This window comes from Myotis myotis, unplaced genomic scaffold, assembly GCF_014108235.1.
Source record: "Myotis myotis isolate mMyoMyo1 unplaced genomic scaffold, mMyoMyo1.p scaffold_m19_p_1, whole genome shotgun sequence".
In the NCBI taxonomy this organism is placed as follows: Eukaryota; Metazoa; Chordata; class Mammalia; order Chiroptera; family Vespertilionidae; genus Myotis; species Myotis myotis.
This window is the reverse complement of record NW_023416313.1, coordinates 116,549,891-116,572,292: the sequence shown is the minus strand read 5'-3', so window position 1 is coordinate 116,572,292 and position 22,402 is coordinate 116,549,891. Positions and strand designations below refer to the sequence as shown.

General features: G+C 52.8%; 1 pseudogene; it reads right to left on the bottom strand.

Moving 5' to 3' along the window:
• Positions 1-10,925: 10,925 nt before the first annotated feature.
• LOC118668771 lies at positions 10,926-11,631 on the bottom strand (annotated as a pseudogene).
• Between the last annotated feature and the right edge of the window lie 10,771 nt (positions 11,632-22,402).

Genomic DNA, 22,402 nt, shown 5'->3' with positions numbered 1-22,402 from the left:
GCTGCTTTCATGTCTTTTGTTCACTTGAATCTCTCCAGGGTTGGGGTACTTCCTTCAGGGGCTCTGGCCACTGACAGAGAGAGCTCAGACCTTCCTCCTCTGGGGCTTAGCTCACTCAGGCTGATGTTATCTTTTGATCTTGTTCCCTGGTAGCCTCCAGGCCTGTCCCAGCAGCTGCTGTGAAGAAATGTGAGTAAAACTGGAGTCGTGGGGGGAAGTCCAGATGACGATGTCCTTGAAGTGCCTCTTGCCACTCTGGCCTCCTGAAGGCCTCACTTCCCCATCATGTGGGGCTTTGAGGGCACTTTTTAGATCTTTAGCAAAGGGCCTCTGAGGGACTGGCTTTTCCTTGGGGCTGCCCTGGTGTGTGGCACTGTGGGGTGGGGGATTTTGGTAACTCCAGGGGCTCAGTGTGGCTGAAACTCCTGGAGATGGCTTAGCTGCCCAAGTATAAGCCTCCATGCTGTGCCAGCCAAGCCTGTGCCACTGTGAGGACAGATATCAGGACATCATTCATGCCTTTGGGCCAAATCCAGGGAGAGGGCATTAAAACCAACTAGGTACTGTAAGTACAGGAAGTGATTCTTGCATTCTGTTCTTGTGTAAAAGCAGGACTTAGCTGGGCAAAGAAAGAGCTGAGGGAAACTACATGGTCAGAGGCACAGAGGTAGGGAGTGTTTCCATAAGACTGGAGAGGAGTGGATATAGGGGGATAGGAGGGCAGGGCAGCTCAGAGGGGACCCCGAGGGCTCAGGCAAGGAGCAGCAACCTTCCCTGAAGCCAGCAGTGGGGTGAAGAGCTGGGAGGCCTCCCGCATGAAGCTGGCATGGACAGCCCCACCCTGTGGCTGATGGCAGCCAACTCAGCTCTGCCTCTGTGAGGGCCAGGGGCTGGTGGCCCACATGAGCAAGTGGGATAGCCTGGGCTGGCTCCACAGGGCTGCCCTCGGTCCCTCCATGGCTCAGGCCCTACTTCTGAGGGAGGTAGGTTGGTACAGAGGGGAGGGCATGAGTTTGGAGTTACCCAGCCCTGGGTCCAAATCTGGACTCTGCTGGGATACACACCAGGTTGGTAAGGCTGTGGGAAAGAGGCACCTCACACCTTGCTATCCCACTTCTGGAGTCTGTCCTACAGCAACACCTGCATGCATACGCAGTAGGCAGAAGTATGTTCACAGTTATCTGTATTGAAAAAGGCACGTGAGTTATGATTAATACAATAGCTTTGCTAACTCAGAAGAATGTCACTCACAACTGTAACCCTACTTGTACCCTGTATGCACAAGATGATTCACAAGATTGGAAATGCCCTCTATACCCATCCACATGGAACTGGTTTAGACTGTGGTATATTCACATGATGGAATACTACACAGCAGTAAAAAATATAGATGCTTTCTATGTATGAACGTCCAAAAAGCCCTGGGATTTTTGTCAAGTTAAAAAGCAAATGTGAGCCCTAGCTGGTTTGGCTCAGCTGATAAAGTCTTGGCCTGTGGACTGAAGCGTCCCTAGTTCGATTCTGGCCAAAGGGCACATGCCTGGGTTGCGGGCTCAATCCCCAGTAGAAGACGAGCAGCCAATCAATGATTCTCTCTCATCACTGATGTTTCTCTCTCTCTCCCTTCCTCTCTGAAATCAATAAAAATATATTATAAAATAAAATAATAAAATCCTTTCTGCTTTCTGTGAGATGCCTTTCGCTTAAAAAAAAAAAAAAAAAAAAAAAGCAAGTGTGAGTTTGTGAAGAGCAGAGAGCAGCTCATTCCAAGGCCAGGCTGGAAGCTCAGGAGACTGGGGAGTTCAGTGACGGAAAGAAGGAACGTGCCAGGGCGGTGAGATGGAGACCAGCTTTGGGGGGCCCCTGGCTCAGAGAAGAAACTGGAAACTACCAGGAGTGAAGCAACAGTGTTCAGCAGGTGCTGACTGGCTTTACGTGGCCCAAGATCCGGCATCAGTAAAGCAATAACCACATGTGAACTGTGCTCTGTGTGCACTGTCTCACTGAACTTCTCGACAGCTCCAAACCCCACGAGGGAGGTGCTGTCCTTATCCTGCTGGGCAGAGGCTGGAGGTGGGGTGAGCGGCTCTGAGAGGGCTCCTGACGGCTGCGAAGACATGAAAAAGGGTTTGATGTTAAGAGGCAGCAACGGAAGGTCAAGGAGGTTGGGACATGTGAGACAGGATGAATGTCATTTTCTCTGGGGCCTTTCTGGAAGAAGGCTGAGGTGACTTTCTTACTTCACTCTGGCTCCTGAGTCCTGAGTCCTGAGAAAAGGAGACTATGGGAGGGGAATGTGGTCAGAGCTAAAGGAGGGACAAAGGCCCAAAGGCAGAAGTGTCAACATCTCTTACACATAACCTGATGATTGTTTCCACTGCGGTGAGAAGACCATACAGGAAACCCATTTAAGGAGGGGAATCTTTTGAAATACTTTTCTGAAGTGAGGGTGTGAATCCCTTTCCCAGCCTGGCCCTACCTTCAGGCCTAAACCTGGCTGTTCTCAGAGGACCCCAAACAGAAGGGCTTTCGAATGGGGCAACTGTGCAGGCACAGAGGTGAGAGGAGACTGGCAGGGCCAGAGGCAGTCTGGGTCAAGACAAGGAGGCAGGGAAGCCATATGGCATCTGGGAGAGAGGCTGAGGCTTAACTGCAGAGACCAGCTGGCCAAGTAGGGGCAGGTGGGTGCTGCTCGGCAGGCGTGGGTGCTGAGAGTCTTTGCTGAGTGTGACCTGACCAGCGATGCCTACAGTCGCTCAGCACCCTCTCCAGGTCCTGGGCGGAAGGTCTCAGGAGAGAATGGATGTCTGGAGGCGGGGCTGGGGCCCACCGGAATTTAGCAGACAGGTGCTGGGTTTGCTAGCTCCTGTCTGGTCACCTGTTCCTTTCTGGGCCTACCTGGACCTCACCTATTGAATCATCAGAGCTAGACACTTGCCTGGGGGTGGATATTCCCCTCTGGCTTATCATTTCTCAGGAATCCACCTATTTCCTCTTTTCTGAAAATCGGAAATGACTTTACCTTCAGAAAGAGGAATTAATCTTTGTTGACAGCTCTCCCCACACTCGCCCCTCCCCCCGACACACGCACTAACACATGGTGTGTGAGCAGGTACCAGGCCTGAGCTGGTACCCACCTGGTGTTATCCTCATAAAGCCTCACAGAGAGGACACTGTTGTTGTCCCAGGTGGGGAAGCTGAGGTCATGCATAGGAGGTGCAGTGACACCCAAGGCTGCACTATGTGGGGAGTCTAGTGAGGCCGTTGGTATGAGTTGAGTATGGAGAGGCCTGGCCATAGCATTATCTGTCCCCTGCACCCCATGTGGCCGGGTAAATTCCTACTCTTCCCTCCTATCTGGAGTGCTCATTTCATGTATGCCTGGGGCTTCTCATGGATAAGAGTTCCTCCATCTCTGGTGACAGGCACTCAGGGCCTGAGAGAGGCTAGAAGGGGGGACTTGGTCCACAACCTGCTTCCCAATAAACTGAGGGGGCTGGCGGCCAGAGCATGGGGTCCACGCATAGTGGCTGGACCTGACTCCCCAGTGGTGACCCACAGATCCTTCTCTCTGCTTCTACCCAGCTCCCTACAAATGCCCCACACTTCTCTCTGACTGCTCAAGTGCAAAGAGCACAGGTCCTGGGCTCAGAGATGGGGCTTCAAAGCCACCTGTGTGACCTTGGGCAAGTCCTGTGAACCTACAAAGCAGGCCTCCCCAGAGGGTTACTGAGGGCTGTGGAGCCGGTTAGAGCCTGGCTAATTGGAGGTGTGCAGTAAGGACTACTTTCTTCCCCTCAGACGCCCAGCCTCCTGGGACCAACCTGATTGTCAGCCCCTTGGTGCCTAGACAGCCAGCTCTGAAAAGAACTGCGGACTAGAGCTTTAGGACTGCCTCTGGTTGCTGGGAGTTTTGGCATTTACATGCCTTCCAGGGCCTCACAGGAGGCCACGAGCTTCAGAGCAAGAATGAGGAGGCACCTGCACTCCAGGCATTTGTGGGGCTCGGGGCAGAAGTACAAATGGACGCCCACATAACAAATGTGTAGATATTTAAAGGCTATAAATCAAGCAAGTAAAAGGCTAAATAGAATATGTTCTAGCCCGGCTGGGGTTGCTCAGTGGTTCAGCATCAACCTATGAATCTGGTTCAATTCCCAGTCAGGGCATATGCCTGGGTTGCGAGCTCGATCCTGGGTGTCCAGGAGGCAACAGATAGATGATTATATCTCATCATTGATGTTTCTATCTCTCTCTCCCTTCCTCTCTCTGAAATCAATAAAAATATATTAAAAAAAATAGAATATGTTCTAGCTTCCCACATTGACAAGTCTACTTTCACAACCTGGAAGGCCAGGTTGCATTTAGAACTCTTGGTCTCCTGGATTCGGTGCTGCAATGTGGCAGCACAGAGAGAGCCATCTCCAGCCCCTCCTCCAGGTCAAACCTTGGGAAGCACATGTGGCCACCTCAGGCCATTTGTCCATGGTCCATTCACACAGCTGGAGCAGCTGCCCTTGGTCACACCGTAGCCTGGGGTATGCACACCAGCCAGAGGCCCAGAGGAATTGGGCTCTGGACCTTGTGGGCAGGGAATTCTGGGGTCCTGCATTTGGGTAGGCATGCACCCTCCCCGCCGTGAGAGAGCGACTGAAGCCAGAGGAGGGCCGGAGTGGGTTCCTCTACAGGGGGGGTCCAGAGCAAGGACGCTTCTTGCCTGGGTCTAAGTTCTATGCCCTGGGGGTACTGCCAGGATCCGGTTCCAGAGTGAATGCCACCCCCTGCCCCCTGCTTACACCCCAGCCCTTGAGCCCCACTGGGCCATGGTGACTCAGGCCACATTCCTTGCTGAGCTCACAGTCTAGGGAGCTGCCCCTCCGTCCCCTGGACAGCAGGGCTTCTCTCCAGCACCAGTCATCCCTTCCTAACCAGGATGACTCACTTTTATCATGGAGGAGGGGGGAGGGGTTTCCACCACCATCTGCTCCCCACCTCTCTGGAACCCTGATATTGCCCTGCCTAGTCTGGCTCTGCGGACTGCTCAGTGCTGGGTGCTGCAGCCAGTGGGCAGCTCTCCCTAGCTTCTGCCAGGAAAGTGGGGCACCAACTCCACTTTAGCCAATGTTTCTTGCTCACTCAGCTGAAAAGCTACAGCTTTCTAACCCTCAGGCTCCCAACCCTCACTGGGAGCTAGCTGCTTCTTCCCTGATCCTGTGTGACAGTCCCAGTCAGGGCTCCTGCCCCTGTCCTGCTCCTGAGTGCCTCTCTCATGGGAGCACATCTGCCACAAGGCTATTGGTGCCTACACACCCTCTCCCACTGGTGCCGGTGGCTCTTTCTGGGCTCCCTTGCCACCACCCTAGAGAGTGTGGGGTGGAGAGGGCAGGGGAGGTAGAGGTAGTGAGCAGATTCTTCTGTCAGGGTCGAGAGGAAATTCAGAGACCTTTTCCATTGAGAGAGAAAGGCCAGGGCTCTGGGCGGGTGGGGGGCGGGGGAGTGTTGACAGGGTTTTCCCAGAAGGCTGAAGCGTGCCCTAAACTTCAGCCATGAAGGGCCTGTACCACTATTTGATCAGGAACACACTGAACTGAACACCCAGGGAGAGTCTATTTTGTGCATCCTTCCAGTGTAGCCACTGTCCTGTGGCCAACACAGCTCCCATGGGGTGGGGGCTCCCTGTTGGTGGGGACCAGACCTGGAATCTGGTGAGGAAGTGCCAACCTCATCCTGCCAGGTAAAGGAGGGAGAGCACCTGTCACCCTCTGGCAGCGGAGCCACCCTGGATGGTCTCTTCTCCTTTTTCATCGGCTATCCCTTGTCTCCCTCCTGGCAAGCTGCCCCCTTCCCAGCTGGCCTGACAGGGACCAGTAGCCCAACCTGTCAGTCAGTGAAGAGACTTCAGGATGAGGGGAAGTGCCCAGGACAGTTAACACAGTAAGGGGGCGGGGGGCATTCAGGCCAAACCTGTGGTGGACCATGTGCCCAGATTCTTCCCCTGTGGGCCAGCCTACCTGGATGAGATGGGACACGGGCCAGGGTACTCTGATCTGAGTGGGAACCACTGAGCCCCTCCTTTCCTTCACACCTTTACACCTGTGGTGTCCCAGCCTCCATGCCATCCTCCTGCCTCACTGCCCTTGAGGTCCCCCAGCCCCTTTCTGAGAAAACCTCCCGACTGCAGAGCTCCCAGCTGAGGTCCAGACAAGGACCCAGCACAGGCCTTTGTTTTGTGAGCTGAGACTCCAGGGAACTGGCCCAGGTACCCTCCTCAGCAGGTGCTGGGTCCCAGGGCTCAGCGCAGGCGAGGGAGGGGTTCATGGTGCTCACCAGGTTCAGGGGTGAGTCTCAGTGTGTCACACACTGGCTCACCTCATTTCCCTGACAGAATAGCCCAGCTGCATCCGGATGGGAAGCACCTCCCTCCTCTGGGAAGGGCTCAGGAAGCAATCCAGGGTCTGACCTTATGTTTGTGTCTATCCAGCCTTGTTGGTGCCACAGGATATCCCAGAAGCTTGTACAGGACGGGGGGCGGGGGTGGGGGGAGGGGGGAGGGGTTTAAGAGGAGGGTAGGGAGCAGGAGATGGAGCTGCAGGATTAGGGACTGGACGCAACCCAGGCCCCTCCTGGAAAGAAATTGTCCTCCATTCTAACTAGGGTTCCAAGTTGAGGGATGGCTCAAACTGGGCCGCCATGCCTCCTTGCCCTGAATTATCCTGGCACATCCTAGAGACCTTCAAGAAAAACCACCAGCAGATACCAGGCCTCAGGACTGCCTGAGGCTCAGGAGCTGCCAGGGGCAGGGAGGGACCAGAAGCTGACTTTAGCTGGGTGGGTGGGGTAGGGGACCCCCTGAGGAGAGCAGACTACCTGAGTGAGAGGCTCTAAGCCAGGCCCTGGGGAGGGGAGCCTCTGGGACACTGCATTCCTCTGGAGCATCTCTGAGTCCCGCTGGTGGGCTGGGCTGGAGGACTAGTCACTTCCTTTTTCTGGACCACACCTTTTGAATGAGATCACCTCCTACTTCACTACTAGACTACCTGGCTATCGCAGGATCAAATAAGGTAATGAAAAGGCTAAAAAGCATAAAGGTGGTATTATTAGCAGGAGTCATATTTGACTTGCTAATTAGCTTCCTAAAAATAGCCACATTTATTATAGCGCAGGGAGAACCTTAAACGAGCCAGCGCCTGGATTCTTGATGTGGTGCTGTGGCAGCCTTGCTGTGTGAATTTGGCTTGGACCCTGACCCTCCCTGGGCATCTGGTTCCAGATGGAGACTGGACAGTCTCTGAAGGCCATAGGCCTGAGTCTAAAACAGTAGCCAGATGCAAACTCGGGGAGGAGGTCTCCTCCCATCTGGGGCTGGGTTCTGGAAGACTGGCTTCCTCTGAGTCACTAGGTCAGAGCAATTGGTGACGCTGAGGCTGGCTATCCCTGGCACCTGTTAGGGAATCTAAAGGGGTCCTGAGTCTGGCCTTGATCTTGGAGTCTGGGGGCAGGCTGCCCACTTTCCATTACAGAGCCCAACCATTAGCAGGGGCTGCAGACAAGAAGGCTCACAGAGAGGAGTGGGGCCTGGGGAGGCAGGGTTAGAGATAGGAGGAGAGGGGCTGCAGACTTAGTGGGACATCTAGCTGGCTGGATTGCTTCCTGAGCCCTTCCCAGAGGAGGTAGGTACTTCCCATCCGGATGCAGCTGGGCTATTCTGTCAGGGAAATGAGGCGAGCCAGTGTGTGACACACTGAGACTCACCCCTGAACCTGGTGAGCACCATGAACCCCTCTCTCGCCTGCGCTGAGCCCTGGGACCCAGCACCTGCTGAGGAGGGTACCTGGGCCAGTTCCCTGGAGTCTCAGCTCACAGAACAAAGGCCTGTGCTGGGTCCTTGTTTGGACCTCAGCTGGGAGCTCTGCAGTCGGGAGGTTTTCTCAGAAAGGGGCTGGGGGTCCTCAAGGGCAGCGGGACATCCAGCTGGCTGGGAAATCCATTCACTCAGTGCATGTTTATTGAGCACGTACTATGTGCCAGGTACTGTGCCACATGTTACAGAGATAATATAAGGCTAATTAGATCCAGTTTCAATCTAGTGGGGGAGGCAGGCACTCATTGCTAAGCACTCAACTAAACCTCACAAAATATGTGCAACTCTGACAAGTGCTACGAAGAGGCATGTATGGTGCCAGGAGCATGTGTAATGGGGAATCTGACTTAGTTGAAAGGTCAGGGAAGGCTTTCTGGAGGAGGTGACATGGGTTGAAACCTAAAGGATGACTAGGCACTCTCTAAGCCATGCAAGAAGTGGGAGGGGAATTCTGAGCAGAGGGTGCAGAGGAGCAAAGATGTTGGTGAGCAGGTGCATTCAAGGGGCTGAAGAAGAGCTGGGGTGGCTGGAGTGGAGATGGGGGCACCAGAAGGCCTGCTTTTACCTTTAGTGTGATGAAAGCCCCAGAGCGGGGGAGATTTCAATTTGAAGAAGTCTTACTGTGGTCCAGGCCAGAGGTGGCGGCGGCTATGGGACCGGGTGGGTATTCAGGCGGTAAGATCGAGAGCACTAGGACATTGCCAGACTCAGATGTCAACATAAGACAGCAGGAGGATGTCACATTGACTCATCAAAATGCTGCCCTACAAGTACACCTGGGCGGACAATGGCTGTGGGATGGGTATTCCTCCCTCCCAGGCTTCCCTGTGTGATTTCTTAAAAAACAAAACAAAACATTTTTATTGATTTCAGAGAGGAAGGCGAGAGATAGAAACATCAACGATGAAAGAGAATCATTGATCAGCTGCCTCCTACATGCCCCCACTGGGGATTGAGCCTACAATCTGGGCATATGCCCTTGACCGGAATTGAACTCCAGACCCTTCAGTCCGAAGACTGACGCTCTATCCACCAAGCCAAACAGGCCAGGGCCCATGTCCGATTTCACTGCTGAGAGGAAATGTCCCCTTTGTCAGTACCTGTGAATCACCAGCCCCTCTGGCAGTGTAAGCTGCATCCTGCTGGGATGTGTTTCCATCTCCATTTACCTTGCCCTTGTGTCCAGGGAGCTTGATGGGACTCCCCAGCCCCTTGCCCCTTGGTGTCTGCTCTCTAGGGGTGGAGTTTGTGAGAACTGAAAGGCTAATGGGGACAAGTGGCCCTTACGGAGGGCAGTCCTACAGACAGTGCCTGGACTTTATTATACGCGACATCAATGGGAACCTGAGGAGGGTGATGAAAGGGTCTCTTGGGAGACCATCTGGTTTGACCTCCTGGGGCACAGCCAGATGAGTGCTGAGGACCAGGGCGGGTCTGACTTACCGCAGCAGAGCACAGCACACCTGCATGAGAACCTCCAGCCTCCTGGGTGGTTTAAATCTTGGGGCAGGCAGGGCTGTGGGTTCTCTCTGGGCCGAGGGCCCCCAATATCCTCAAGGCCCCGATCTTGCATTGCTTCCTGCCCTGGAACTTCTGTCCCTAGAAGCTGGACCTCTGAGACATTGAAGGGAGACTCAGGAAATAGTGAGCTCCCAGTCAGAGCAGGGATTCTTGTTGCAATCAGAGTCTAAAAGACTGGTTTTAGGAAACCTCACCAGTGGGAAGGGTTGTAGGGCTGCTGGGAGTGACATGAAGATCCCTCACCTGGGGAGGCCAATTGCCCTGTACCGGGATTTCTCCTGGGCCCTGGGATAGCTCATCCCCAACCTCCCCGCTCACCTAGGGGAGGTCTGAGACAGCAGCAGAGACACCCAGCCCCTTTCCCACGCAGCTTGACCATCCTCCTCACCTCCTAGGGTAGAATTTTGGTAAAAGAACAGTCCTGGAATCCACCAGGGACACTCAGTGTGGAGACCTCACAAAGTTCCTCCTTAGGTCTAGCCTCTCTTCAAGACAACTTTCTGTGCAGGTCTGTGGCCTGGTCTGCATGCGCTTTTCCAGGAAGCAGAGATTGGGTGGAGCTGAGTTCATTTCCAAAATGTTCTTTAAGCTGGTGGGCATGTAAGGGGGCGGGTAAGAGTGTATGAAGACCCCTCACCTGGGGAGGCCAATTGCCCTGTGCTCGATTCCTCCAGTGCTCAGGTGATGGAGTCCTGATGTTCAGCCTGTGTGCTCCCCCTCTCCCCCTCCCACCCCTACACACACTGGAAATCACGTCTGCCTTTCCCCCAGACCTTGGGTATTCCCACCCTCACACCTCCCTGAGACCTTGGGTATGACCTAGGGCAGTGGTTCTCAACCTTGGCTGCACATTAGAATCACCTGGGAATCTTTTTAAAATCCTGATTTCTGGGGCCTCATCCTCCGGAAATTCTGTTTCTTTGTTATGGGGTGGGGCCACAACATTAGTAACAAAGAAACAGAATTTCCGGAGGATGAAGCCCAGAAATCAGGATTTTAAAAAGATGCCCAGGTGATTCTACTGTGCAGCCAAGGTTGAGAACCACTGCCCTAGGGAGTCTTACTGGTGAGAGCTCTCACTCCTGGGACAGTAGTGCCCCATGTGGCCATCCAGAGAAGCTCCGGGGAATAGAAGTCTCATCCTGTGCCCAACGTCAGTCAGTTGTGAGCACCGCCCCCCCCCCCCCCCCCCCCATCCCAGGGGCTGGATCCTTGTTTCTCCCCAGGTTGGGGGCACCCCAGGACACAGCCTCTGCCTGGCCCTCCTCCCCATCAGGCCCCTGTCTGGTTCAGGACACAATGAGAGGAGTTGAAGCTGCTGTGGGAGAGGGGTTGCATCTCTCGGCTGCTGTCTCAGACCTCCTTTAGGGGAGGTCCCAGCTTGGCCTCTGGCAGGCTGAGTGATCTTGGGCAAATTTCTGTTCCTGCCCGGGCCTCAGTTTCCCCATCTGTACAATAAGTAGGGTGACTCAGGGAGACTTCCTCCAGACCTTAGGTTTTTTTCCCCATTTTTACTTTTATTAATATTTACTTTATGCTGAATTTACTCCAGGGCCATAAGTTTTTCTTTCTTCAGGTTCTTCTGGGATATCTTTTTCTTTTGTGCAACCTCCTGCTCTGGTTTAGGAACAGTCTGCTCCTTTGTAGTGAAGATCAGGTCAATGTGGCAGGGAGAGCTCATGTATGGGTTCATCTGCCCGTGAGTTCCATAAGTTCTGGGAGCTTTGTTCACCTGGATGTGCTCAATGACCAGAGAATGGACATCTAAACCCTGAAGTTCAGCATCAGTCCCTGCATTTTTAAGCTTGTGCAGCAGAAATTCAGCACTCTATTTGGGCCACTCACCCTGGTCCAGCCCCACATTTGGCCTGGGCACACCTGCCAACTGCACCACTGAACAACGAAATGGCACACATTGCTTCTGTAAAGGGACATCGTTCAGATACTGGGTGGCTTTTCGAAATGCATACGCTTGATGGCCTGGGAAGTCCTATGAGTGTTCTTAAAGTGGACACGAAGATTTGAACCTCTCTTTCTCTCTCTCTCTTTTTTTGTTTGTTTGTTAATACTCACCCAAGGATATTCCAACCACTGAGCCGCACTGGCCAGGGCTTGCACCTCTTGATTTGCATGATTTTGTGAGGTTTTCTGGGTTATGTGAATATCAAACAATTTTCAGAGGTCACCTCTGGCTGTGTTTGGAAAGAAAAGACCTCAGCTTTAAAGCCCTCTCTCAACCTACCTCTCATCCTCTCCCTGTTCTGACCCTGCCCAACCTCTCTCCCCTCGGTGTCTGCCAGGCCCCACTCTGGGAGCCCTTACTAAAGGAACACCCATGCTCTCCCACCTCTCTGTGACCCCTCTCCTGCCCACAGGCCCTCAACACTTGGCCTCTATTCTGTTCTGGGCCTGGCTGGCCCTGCTGGTTCTGAGCAGACTCCTGATGGGCACCTAATGGGACCATAACATTCAGTTTGCCCACAGTAAAATGAATAATGACACCCAACTCCTAGAGCTGTTATGAGGATTAAACAAGCTAATAATATGTTTGTGAAAGAGCTTGTAGGTGGTGGGCCTGTGTCAGAAGAAGGGCAGTAATTCTGGAAGGTGCCGTGACTGGTCCCTGAGGCCACTCTTCCCCAGACCACTGCATGCAGGGCCATGCCAGCACGAGTGGCACTTACTGGCTGGGTTGAAATTCAGGTCAGGCCCTTGTTGTCCAGTCCTGGCCCCCTGCAGTGAGACAGGACTGTAGTCTGGTGAGAGGAGAGGACAGCTCCATTACCTACTGGTACAAAAGTACACATGATGGTTGGTGGGGGCTGAAGCCATACCTCCAGCACCCGGGCGGGGGGGCGGGGGGGGGGCGGGCAGGGCAGGCTCTCAGCTTCTGCAGAAGGTAGGACATGCCCTAGGCACCATTTAAGATATAAAATTGATCAGAGCAAGGTCACGAGTCTTAGTTGAACACTGAAGGTCTCAGGGACCTGGCCCCCGTGCCTCTTTCTGCCTCATTTTATCCCCTTGCCCTCATCTGCTATTGGCCATTCTGAATTTCTCAGTAACCATACTGTTCACACACAACCCTAGGAGTGGGAAGACCAGCTAGGGAACACTGCAGGGGTCTAGGTGACAGAGGATGGTGGCCTGCGTGGGGCAGGCTGAGGGCCTTGGGAAAGAGATGGGGTTTAAATACACTTGGGAGAAGGACAAGGAGGTGCTGGAGTTTGAGGCTTTAAAGACGGGATGAAGAGGGGCAGGGCTGAGGAAGCTGGCGGGCCGGGTTTGGGTATAGTGAGAGTGCAGGCCTGAGGCTACTAGGAGGCATGGGCCGGGCTCAGGGGTGGAGCCACCTGGGAGTTAGGAGCCAGTGCTGTGGGACTGGATGCAGGCACCCGGAGCATGTGCACAGGGAGAAGTCCCAAGGAGCCGCAAATCAGGTGCCTCTCACACTGGCAGGGTTGAGGAACAAGACAAGGTTCAGGAGGCCGACAGCTGCCAGGAGAGGAGCAGTGAGTATCAGGCCCAGTGTGTTCCCAGGACACAGGAAACAGCAACTCCAGGGGATGAGAGGGGGCCTGGGGGTAGGAATTGCAGAGGGAGGTTCCTCATGGTTTGAGGAAGACCTTCTCAGAAAGGGAGCCCCCAAAGATAACAGGCTTCTTCTTGAGGTCCTGAGCTCCCTGTCCTAGGAAATGTGTGAGGCAAAGCTGGATGGCTCCCTGAAGAGTAGCGGTCATTGCTGAGGGGATTTCTGCAGTGGGTGGTGATAGGTATGAGGCCAGAGAATCTGCATATAGTAAGGGTTCTGGGGTGGTGGTGGTGGCGGCATTGCGTCCTAAACAGTAAACAGCCCCCTTCCTTGGCTGCAAAGCTCTGACTTGCACTGACTGGCCCGCCTGCCCGCCTGCCGTGCGAATGGCAGCCTCCTGCCTCTCCAGAGACAGCCTCTTCTTGGGGCACTTCCCCTGCCTCCCTTCTCCCTGCACCACTCCAGGCAGGTCTCTGAACCAGGTCTCCTGCCTGGAGAGCCACAGAGAAAGGTCCAGCAGCAGCCACCAGCCTGCCCTGCCCCCATGACATTCTGGTTGGCCTGGGGGCTGCAGTGGACAGGCTGGGTGGGGAGGGGCTCCTGAGATGTTTCCTTAGACACGTGGTTGGACTTGCACGCACAGCTTGGTAATTAGGAGGCAGCGCTTTACTCTGTAAATGACTGTAATTACAGTTACTGTCTGCTGCCAAACCAGGAGTTTTGGGGATCACCTGGGATCTGGGTGAAAGGGGGAAGGGAGAGAGGTAAAGACTTGGTTTTGGAGGGCCAGCTTTATATAGTCACGAGGCCCCTCCCTAGATGCCTGATTGCTCTAGACTAGAACATCAACAGGCTTGGAGACCCAATTTGACAAGGGAGAAACCTTGAGAAGGACAGAGTGCCTCAAGTGACAGAGGTGTCTACAGCAGAACCTGCACTGGAACCCAAGCTTCCCTCAGCCAGACTGAATCTCTCATTTTTTATTTGGTCCATGCTAAGTGCTTTCTCCGCTCCTGGTCTTTCCTCAGTCTTCCCATCAGCCTGGCACATTCCCCACCTACTATCAGGGACACTCTTATCCTTCCCTTGGTCTCTGTGTGACACTACCTCCTCCAGGAAGCCTTCCCTGACTCTCAGGTTCTCCATCCCTCTGTCCCCCACCAATGACCTCACAATGAATAGGCCTGTCTTCCTTAGAGAGTGTAATCTTGAGGTCATGGACCACATTCAGTTTCCATTGGGGAGCTGGAGTTGGCTTGTACTGGCATGTGAGAGCTGATGATTACATTCGCAGGAATTTTGTGAACTGGTTGTTAAACTCAGTCATTGTTAACAATTAAATTACATAAATTTACAATCAAATACTTTTTGTTAATGGGCAATGGACACTAAAAAACATCACTTCCTAATTATTTTGTTATCTATGTTCATAAGGTTATTTATGTCTACCAGATCTGGTGGTAAATGTGTACTTTATAATGGTGCAAACCAACTCAGCCATATATATATATAAAATAATTTATTTCAGAGAGGAAGGGAGAGAGATAGAAACATCAATGATGAGAGAGAATCATTGATTGGCTGCCTCCTGCCAATCCTACTGTGGGGGATTGAGCCCGCAATCTGGGCATGTGCCCTTGGCCGGAATCGAACCTGGGACCCTTTAGTTCCCAGGCCAATGCTCTATTCACTGAGCCGAACCAGCTAGAGCCCAACTCACTCTTAAGAGACATTGCATTGGTGGCGTGATACTTGCCATGGTAGAAATACTGACACCACAGAAGTGGGCAAGTGCCACAGATCAGAGCCCTTCACTGCATCCCAGAGTTGGTTGTTAAACATTCTTCAGTTCACTGCTGAATTCACTGCTGACCTTGACCCTTACAGCCGAGCCTGGCACACAGCAGTGCTCAGCAAAGGGCTGCTGGAGAGAAAGAACACAGGTATTGCCTTGGGAAGTGGGGTTACCTGCTTCCAACATCTGCCACCAGTACTGGCTCCAGCCCTGCCCACTCCTCCCAGCTCTCTTGGGGCACAGATAAGGCCGCTGCTGGGGCCTACATTTGTGGGCACTCGGGTAGAGGGGAGCCACCTTTCCCAGGACAGGGCTGAGGGGCGCCAGAGAGTCAGCAGGTGTGGGTGGCCTTGGCAGGGCACACAGAGACCTGGGCTGGAGGAGGTCCTGTTGCTTCCTCCCCCATGGCATCGTGCCACCTTTCTGCACCCTGGCCAAAGCAGGAGGAGCCGTGGAAAGGTTGTCTAGCTGGGCTGGCTTCAGAAAGGGTGCCTAAAGTCCCCCTCCCTTAGAACTTTGGGTAAGAATTGGTCCTCTCAAGATCTTTCTTAAAAGTTGCACCCCCTCTTTGGGTAACAGACCTTTTAAAATCCGGGAAGGTCAGGGATAAGAAAAGAGAGGGAGACTGAGCACTTTCTACCCAATGGCTCATTTAGCAGTCGCACACACAAAGCCACGTACTCTACCCACTCACTCTACAGAGGGGCACACTGTAGAACTTACTGTTCAACCAGCCCAGGTGTTCCTGCAGCTCTTTTACAATGGTTCTCAATGAAGGGAACATTTAGCAATATCTGGAGGCATTTTTATTGCCTGGCATCTAGTGGGTAAAGGCCATGAATGTTTTTAAACATCTATAATGCACAATATAGGCCCCCACAAAAAAGGACTGTCCAGGCTAAAACATCAAGTGTCAAGGTTGCCCTAGCTGGGTTTCGGGCTTGATCCCCAGGAGGGGGCATGCTGGAGGTAGCCGATCAATGATTCTCATCATTGATGTTTCTCTCTTTCTTGCCGGGAGCCGGTCCATCCTTGCTGTTTCAAGGGACCTGGCATATATGGCATACTGTTCTTAATATGTTTGCTCACCTTCTTGGCACTATGTGTTTTAACCAAGGTCACCTCTCTGAGAAAGGTTGTTTCCCCAGGTAGGGATTTTCCCCTGAAGTTAGGGAGGGAATAAAACCCCTTAACTAAGTGCCAGGCGGGTAATTAATCACTTTAACTACGAACAACCATGCTTAAGCTACATAATCTTTACTCCCTGGAATGGAGATAAGAAACGCCCTAACCTTTGGAATAGAGATTGATAGGATTGGAATCAACTGGTATAAATACAGATGTAACAAGACAACAGGACACAGAACCTAGACACAGAACCTACACAGAACCTAGAGACAGAAGAACTTTGCTGGAGAGAACATGGCAAAAGATCCTGGACAGAAACTGGCCACAGAACCTAGAGACAGAACCTGGCTACAGAACCTGGATAGAACATGGCAAGAGAACCTGACTAGAACCTGGCTACAGAACCTGGCTGGAGAACCTGGAGAACCTGGCTGGAGAACCTAGCAAGAGAACATGGACACAGAACCTGGCTGGAGATCCTAACCAGAACTTCGCTGGAGATCCTGAACAGAACTTGGCTAGAGATACGGGCTAGCTGCTGATCAACTGAACGCTGTCTCTGTGTCATTCCTTCTTCGCCGACTCCGTCCACACCTTTGGGGACCCCTGGACCTGCTGGGGTTGGACCCCAGCACTTTCTCTCCCTCTCCCTTCCTCTCTGAAATCAATAAAGAAATATATTTAAAAAAATAGTGTCAAGGTTAAGAAATCTGACATAGAAACACACACACATGTGGACACATGAACAATTTCAGTCCTCTTGCAACCTGTGCTATCAGCATAGTGCCTGCACAGGAGCAGCAGCTCCGTAAGCGGTTATTAAATTGGGAAGAAAAGCAATACAAGGCTGGGCTCTTGCCTAAAACTCCTCTCAAGGTTTCCCTGGACAGGATGCTCACCAGTGTCCTCTTAATCCTCATTGGACCCCAACCTCTCAGCAGCAATCGCCACTCCTGATTAGTCCCTTCTTTTTTTCTTCATTGATTTTACAGAGAAAGAAAGTGTGTGTGTGTGGGGGGGGGTGGGGGGTGAGGCGGAGGAGGGGTGATTTATTCTTGCATGGCCCTGACTGGGGATTGAACCTGTAATCTTGGCATATCAGGATGACACTAACCAACTGAGCTACCCAGCCAGGGTATGATTAACCCCTTTTGACTTCAGAGAGAAGGTCTGAGCTAATGATGGGGGTAGGTGGGGCTGCCTACTGGGTGAGGGAGAGGGAGGGTTGTAGCCTACTTCACAATCTGAGCCCAAGAGGCCGAAGCAATTGGAAGGGTACAGCATGGTGGTGGGTACCCAAGGGCATTGGAGGGTTGGGTCCAGTTGCAGGTGCTGATGGGGTGGGCTGGTGCCACCTCCCCCTGGCCACATCTCTTTGAGGCATGTGGGGTATATGTTCAGGGAAGCTCACTCAATAAATGACCACTCAATAAATGAGAACTATTACGGGTATTTTTTTATTAGGTTCTTCACACCCTCTGGGCGGGTGGGAATTCACCAAGGTTCTTCTTGCATCTCCACTTCTTTGCTGCCCTCTAGTGGTCCCTGGCTGCACTGTCCTGAGGGAACGGTTAACCTGATGTGTCCAGAGTTTGTTTGTTTGTTTGTTTATTTATTTATTTATTTATTTATTTATTTATTTATTTAAATCCTCACCCGAGGATATTTTTTCATTGATTTTCAGAGAGAGTGGAAAAGAGAGGGAAAGACAGAGAGAAATATCAATGTGAGAGAAACGCATCAACTGGTTGCCTCCTGCACTTGCCCCGACCAGGGCCTGGGACAGGGAGGAGCCTGCAACGGAAGTATGTGCCCTTGACTGGAATCGAACCTGGGACCCTTCAGTCCACAGGCTGAAGCTCTATCCACTGAGCCAAACTGGCTAGATTTCAAAGGAAGTTTGCCCTGTAAGGAAACCTTACGGTTGATTCTTGGATAGAGTCAAACAACTAATTTATTTCCCTTCTTCCCCAAAAGAACTCACCCGTGGATTGGCATTTGCATGTTGGTTTTCTTTCTTTTTCTAAAAATCCTCATCTGAGGATATGTTTCATTGATTTCTTTTTTTTTTTAATTTTAGAGAGAGGAAGGGAAAGAGAGAGAGGGACAGAAACATGAATGATGAGAAAGAATCATTGATTGGCTGCTTCCTGCACGATACCTACTGGGGACTGAGACCATAACACAGGCATGTGCCCTGACTGGGAATTGAACCGTGACCTCCTGGTTCATGGGTTGACGCTCAACCACTGAGCCACAATGGCTGAGATGTTTTATTGATTTTTTTAGAGAGAGAAAGGGAGAGAGAGAGAAAGAAGCACTGATGTAAGAGAAACACATTGATTGGTTGTCTCCCATATAGGCCCCGGCTGGAAATCGAACCCCTAACCTGTGTCCTGACTGGAAGCAAACCTACCACCTTTTGGTACATGGGATGACATTCCAGTCAACTGGGCCACCAGCCTGGGCTGCAAGTTAGTTTTCTTTTCTTTTTTTAAAATATATTTTATTGATTTCAGAGGGGAAGGGAGAGGGAGAGAGAGATAGAAACCTCAATGATGAGAGAGAATCATTGGTCAGCTGCCTCCTGCGTGGCCCCTACTGGGGATTGAGCCTGCAACCCGGGCATGTGACCTTGACTGGAATCAAACCTGGAACCCCTCAGTCCACAGGCCGCATGTTGGTTTTCTTGAAGCAGCACCCTGTTATAGAGGAAAGGCAAGGGGGCAAGTTTTCTTTTTGACATTCATGGTAATTGACCAGTTTAAATTTTACCTTTAACCCTAACATATTTCTGCAAACCTCCTTACCACCACTGTTTAAGCCAAAGGTTGCTCACTCACATCTCCAGCGTGGGAATAACATGTTAGTTGTCTCAAATTCTGTCTCTCTTCTCTCTCCTTGTCCTACAGTTTGTTGTGAAAAGTGGGTAACAGCAGTGACCATTTCTGTTTTGCTCCCAGTTATCTCTGGTACCCATCACAGTGCCTGGCACATGGCAGGTGCTAGTACATTTCTGGGGAATGAATACTGCACGCATGGCATACAGGTAGCCATGAGGCCCCCTAACCCCCCTCCCCTGCCCTCCAGACACTATGAAAAGCGGGGGTCTTTGTGCTGAGCATTGGTAAGTGTGATGTAACATTGGACTCTGGAAGAGATTTTACAAAAAGGAAAGATGAAGGTAGAGGGTGTGAGAATAAAAAGTAATCTTTTCTGTCAAAGAAGGTTTAGGCACCCGCCATTTTGAAAGTGCAAAGACCAACCCTTCCCCTTTTCCTTTAAATTAGCCAATTGCGCAAGAATGTGAGCCTAAACTTTGACCGATCAAGAGTGAGGGACAGCCCTAGCCAGTTTGCTCAGTGGATAGAGCATCGGCTTGCGGACTGAAGGGTCCGAGGTTCAATTCCGGTCAATGGCACATACTCGTATTGCGGGCCTGATACCCAGTAGGGGGCGTGCAGGAGGCAGCCAATCAATGATTCTCTTATTGATGTTTCTAGCTCTCTCTCCCTCTCCCTTCCTCTCTGAAATCAATAAAATATATCTATTTTTAAAAAGTGAGAGACAGACAGCATGCGCCAGGGATAAAAACCCGAGCGGGCAGTCCGTGTGCGTGTGCTCCCAGACCCTGTGTTGGCTGCATACCCTTCTGCAGGAGTCAAGATATTTGCTGTCTGGCTCCTGAGTATCCTTTGTGTTCTGCCAGGATCCGTTTTGGGGGCTTGCCTTCTTTCTAACAAGGGGACAGGTTTTTGGTGAGAGGAGGTGTGGGGGCCCTGACCAGAGTGGTCAGAGGTTCAAGGCCTACTCACCATATGCATGCGTGCAGGCAGGACACAGTATTATTGTTAAAAGCCCCTTTGCCCCAGGCATGCTTGAGGGCAATGACTCAGCAGTAGCATTATACGTACTGCGCAAGCGCACCCTTATATAACCTGCTTATATTAACGTAGCACAGCACTAATTGGCACGAGGCCTCTTGTTTGAGCGTGTATATAAGTTGCCACTGACCAGCCAGTTTGGGGCTGCTTTGATTGTAATAGAGCATGTCCCACCTACTGCTGTCACCCCTGTGTTCTTCCAACTTCCTGCACTCAGAGGGGTCAGGTGCCTGCTGAGGAACTTACCCCCAAGAGGGGCTGGCAGACTGGGGAAGGAGTGGACCCGCACCTGGCTCCTCTGGTGGGAGGTCAATGGTTCCTCAGGGCGGGGCAGGCAGAGTCCTGGATTGAGGACTGGGAAATGAGGGGCCTGGTGCTTCCTCTCCTGCAGCACCCTGTCCCTACAGACCACAGGCCTGATGCTTATCCCAGCCGCCGGCTCAGCTCCCCAGCTCAGGCCGGGAAGCCAAGGAACGTATCCCCACTGCGCCCACTCCGTGCCTCGTCACCCCGCGCTCTTTCCCGTCTTTAGGGCTCTCGGCCCCGCCCCCGGTCCCGCCCCCTCAGCCCCAGCCAATCCAAGAACTCCAGCAACCCTCACGTCCAATGCGGAGCCACTAGGCCCAGGCCCCACCCCGCCGCCCCCACTAGCACTCCGGGAGTGAGGGCACCTTCTGACCACGCTCGCCAGCGCCGGTTCTCTCAAGTCCGGACCTCCGCTCCCCCCACCCCCGCCCCACCCCTACAGGTCCTGGAGGGGACAGACACGGCGCCGGGGGGCCAGCGTGCACCCCGGCAGTGCCCGTTCCCAGGGTCGCCCTTTCTGGAAGCGGCACCTTCACTTGCGTCCTCCCCACGGGCAGAGCCTGGGTCCCCTGAGTGGCGCGGGCTCTGGCCTCAGCCCTGTCCTGGCTCCCCTTCGCACCCTCGCAGGGCTCCAGGCTCCTCATCTGATAAATGGGGGTTTGCGGCTGCCGGGGTCCGCTCTGGGGCCACTAGCCTTACTGCTGGGACAGACTTTGTAGGCCAATAAGGCCATCCTGGGCCGGGCCGGGCTGGCAGTCCCGTCTCCTCCCCGTGCTCCTGGGTAGGGCTGGCTCAGCCCCTCCTCCCCGGCCGCTGCCTCCGGAGCCCGCCTTTCTTGCGCCCAGCCCGACGCTGTTGCCGGGAGTTCGGCTCCACCTAGTGGCACCGGCGCTGGCTGAGGCTCTGGAGCGAACCAGGCGGCTGGATGCGGTGAATACCTGGATGCCTCAGGGAGGTCCAGCAAGAGCAGAGTGGCGTTTCTCTGCTTCTGGTTCCGAGGGAGGCTGGGGCGGGAGAGAGCGAGAGCACTGTTACCAAGCACAGATGTCTCTCCAGGCTCCTCTGCCTTCCAGAGGGCTGGGGCACCCGAAAGCCCTGCCAGTGCTCGCCACCCCCACGCCCGGGCTGGCCCTGCACCCGCTGCTGCTGCTGCTCTCCCAGGCCACGGGGAGATCCTGTTTCCTTTCCCCTAAGGGCTGTCACACAAACCTGCTCTCTTCCTGCCTTTCTCCTGCCCTCATTCCAGTTTCTTATCAGCCACTCGCTCTCCCCACCCCCTTTCTTCTCTCCTTTTTGCCCCACCCTCTGCCTGACTGTGGCCTGTCTGTGTGGCTGTGTCAACATTTCCACATCCTCCTCGTCTGCCACTGCCCTCATACCACAGAGAAGCCGCTCACAGCCCTCCAGCCCCAGGGTCCAGCAGCTGGGAACAAAGGCCATAGTCCCCAAATAGGTTCAGACAACTGTTCTGAGGCTGACTGTGAAAACCAGAGTGACTGGTCCCTTCCTCACTCTCCCTGGGAGGGAAGAAGTGCCCATGCCAACCTCCAAAGCTGGGTTGTCTCAGCCTCTGTGTCCTTAGCAGCTCCAGCCACCTTACAGGTACAGGATTCGTGTGCCCGCTGCTTCAAAAGAAAGGCCAATATGCAATACATTAGAGTTTGGAGTAAGGAAAGGTTTATTGAGAAGGCCCAGCTGAAGATGATGGGGGTGCCTGAGCTCCCACAAATCCATCTTAAGAGTCTAGAATTCAGGTGTCTTTTATTGTCAGGGGAAGGGAGGAGGGGAGAGGCAAGAGGTGGGTGAGGGCTGTAGACGTCTAGTCAGGCGTAGAAAGGGATCCAAGGGTGAGCTCAAAATTTCTAAATCCTTTTGTTCCTGGTCTGTTGACCCCCAACTGACCTGGTTCCGGAGACTTTTGTAAATTTTTGAAAAAGTCATTACTTTGTGCATAATTTCCCCACCTCTGACTAGGAGCTACTCAAGCCTTAAGCAGAATTCCTCTGGTTAATTAGCATATCTATAGCAGGAACTAACAGCCTTAAGGCCATCAGAAAAAGGAGCATTTCATTCTGTCACACACTATCTTCCTCCTCTGGAGCTAGTGTCTCCACAGTCCAGTCAAGGTGATGTTTTTCCTCAGTATGTTTTTATGTGTGAATGTGTATTTGTGTGTGTGTATGTGTGTACGGGGGTGTATATTTTGTGAGGAGGATAGGGAAGACCTATTGGCTGTTAATGTAAAAAAACATTCAAACCTGTGAAGAATTTTTGTGGGTTTATTTAAGCCCAATTGTCGACAATTGCCGGGAAGCAGAATCTCAAAGTATTGGGATAATGCTCCGGAGAATGGTGGTTTTTCACCTATTTTTATA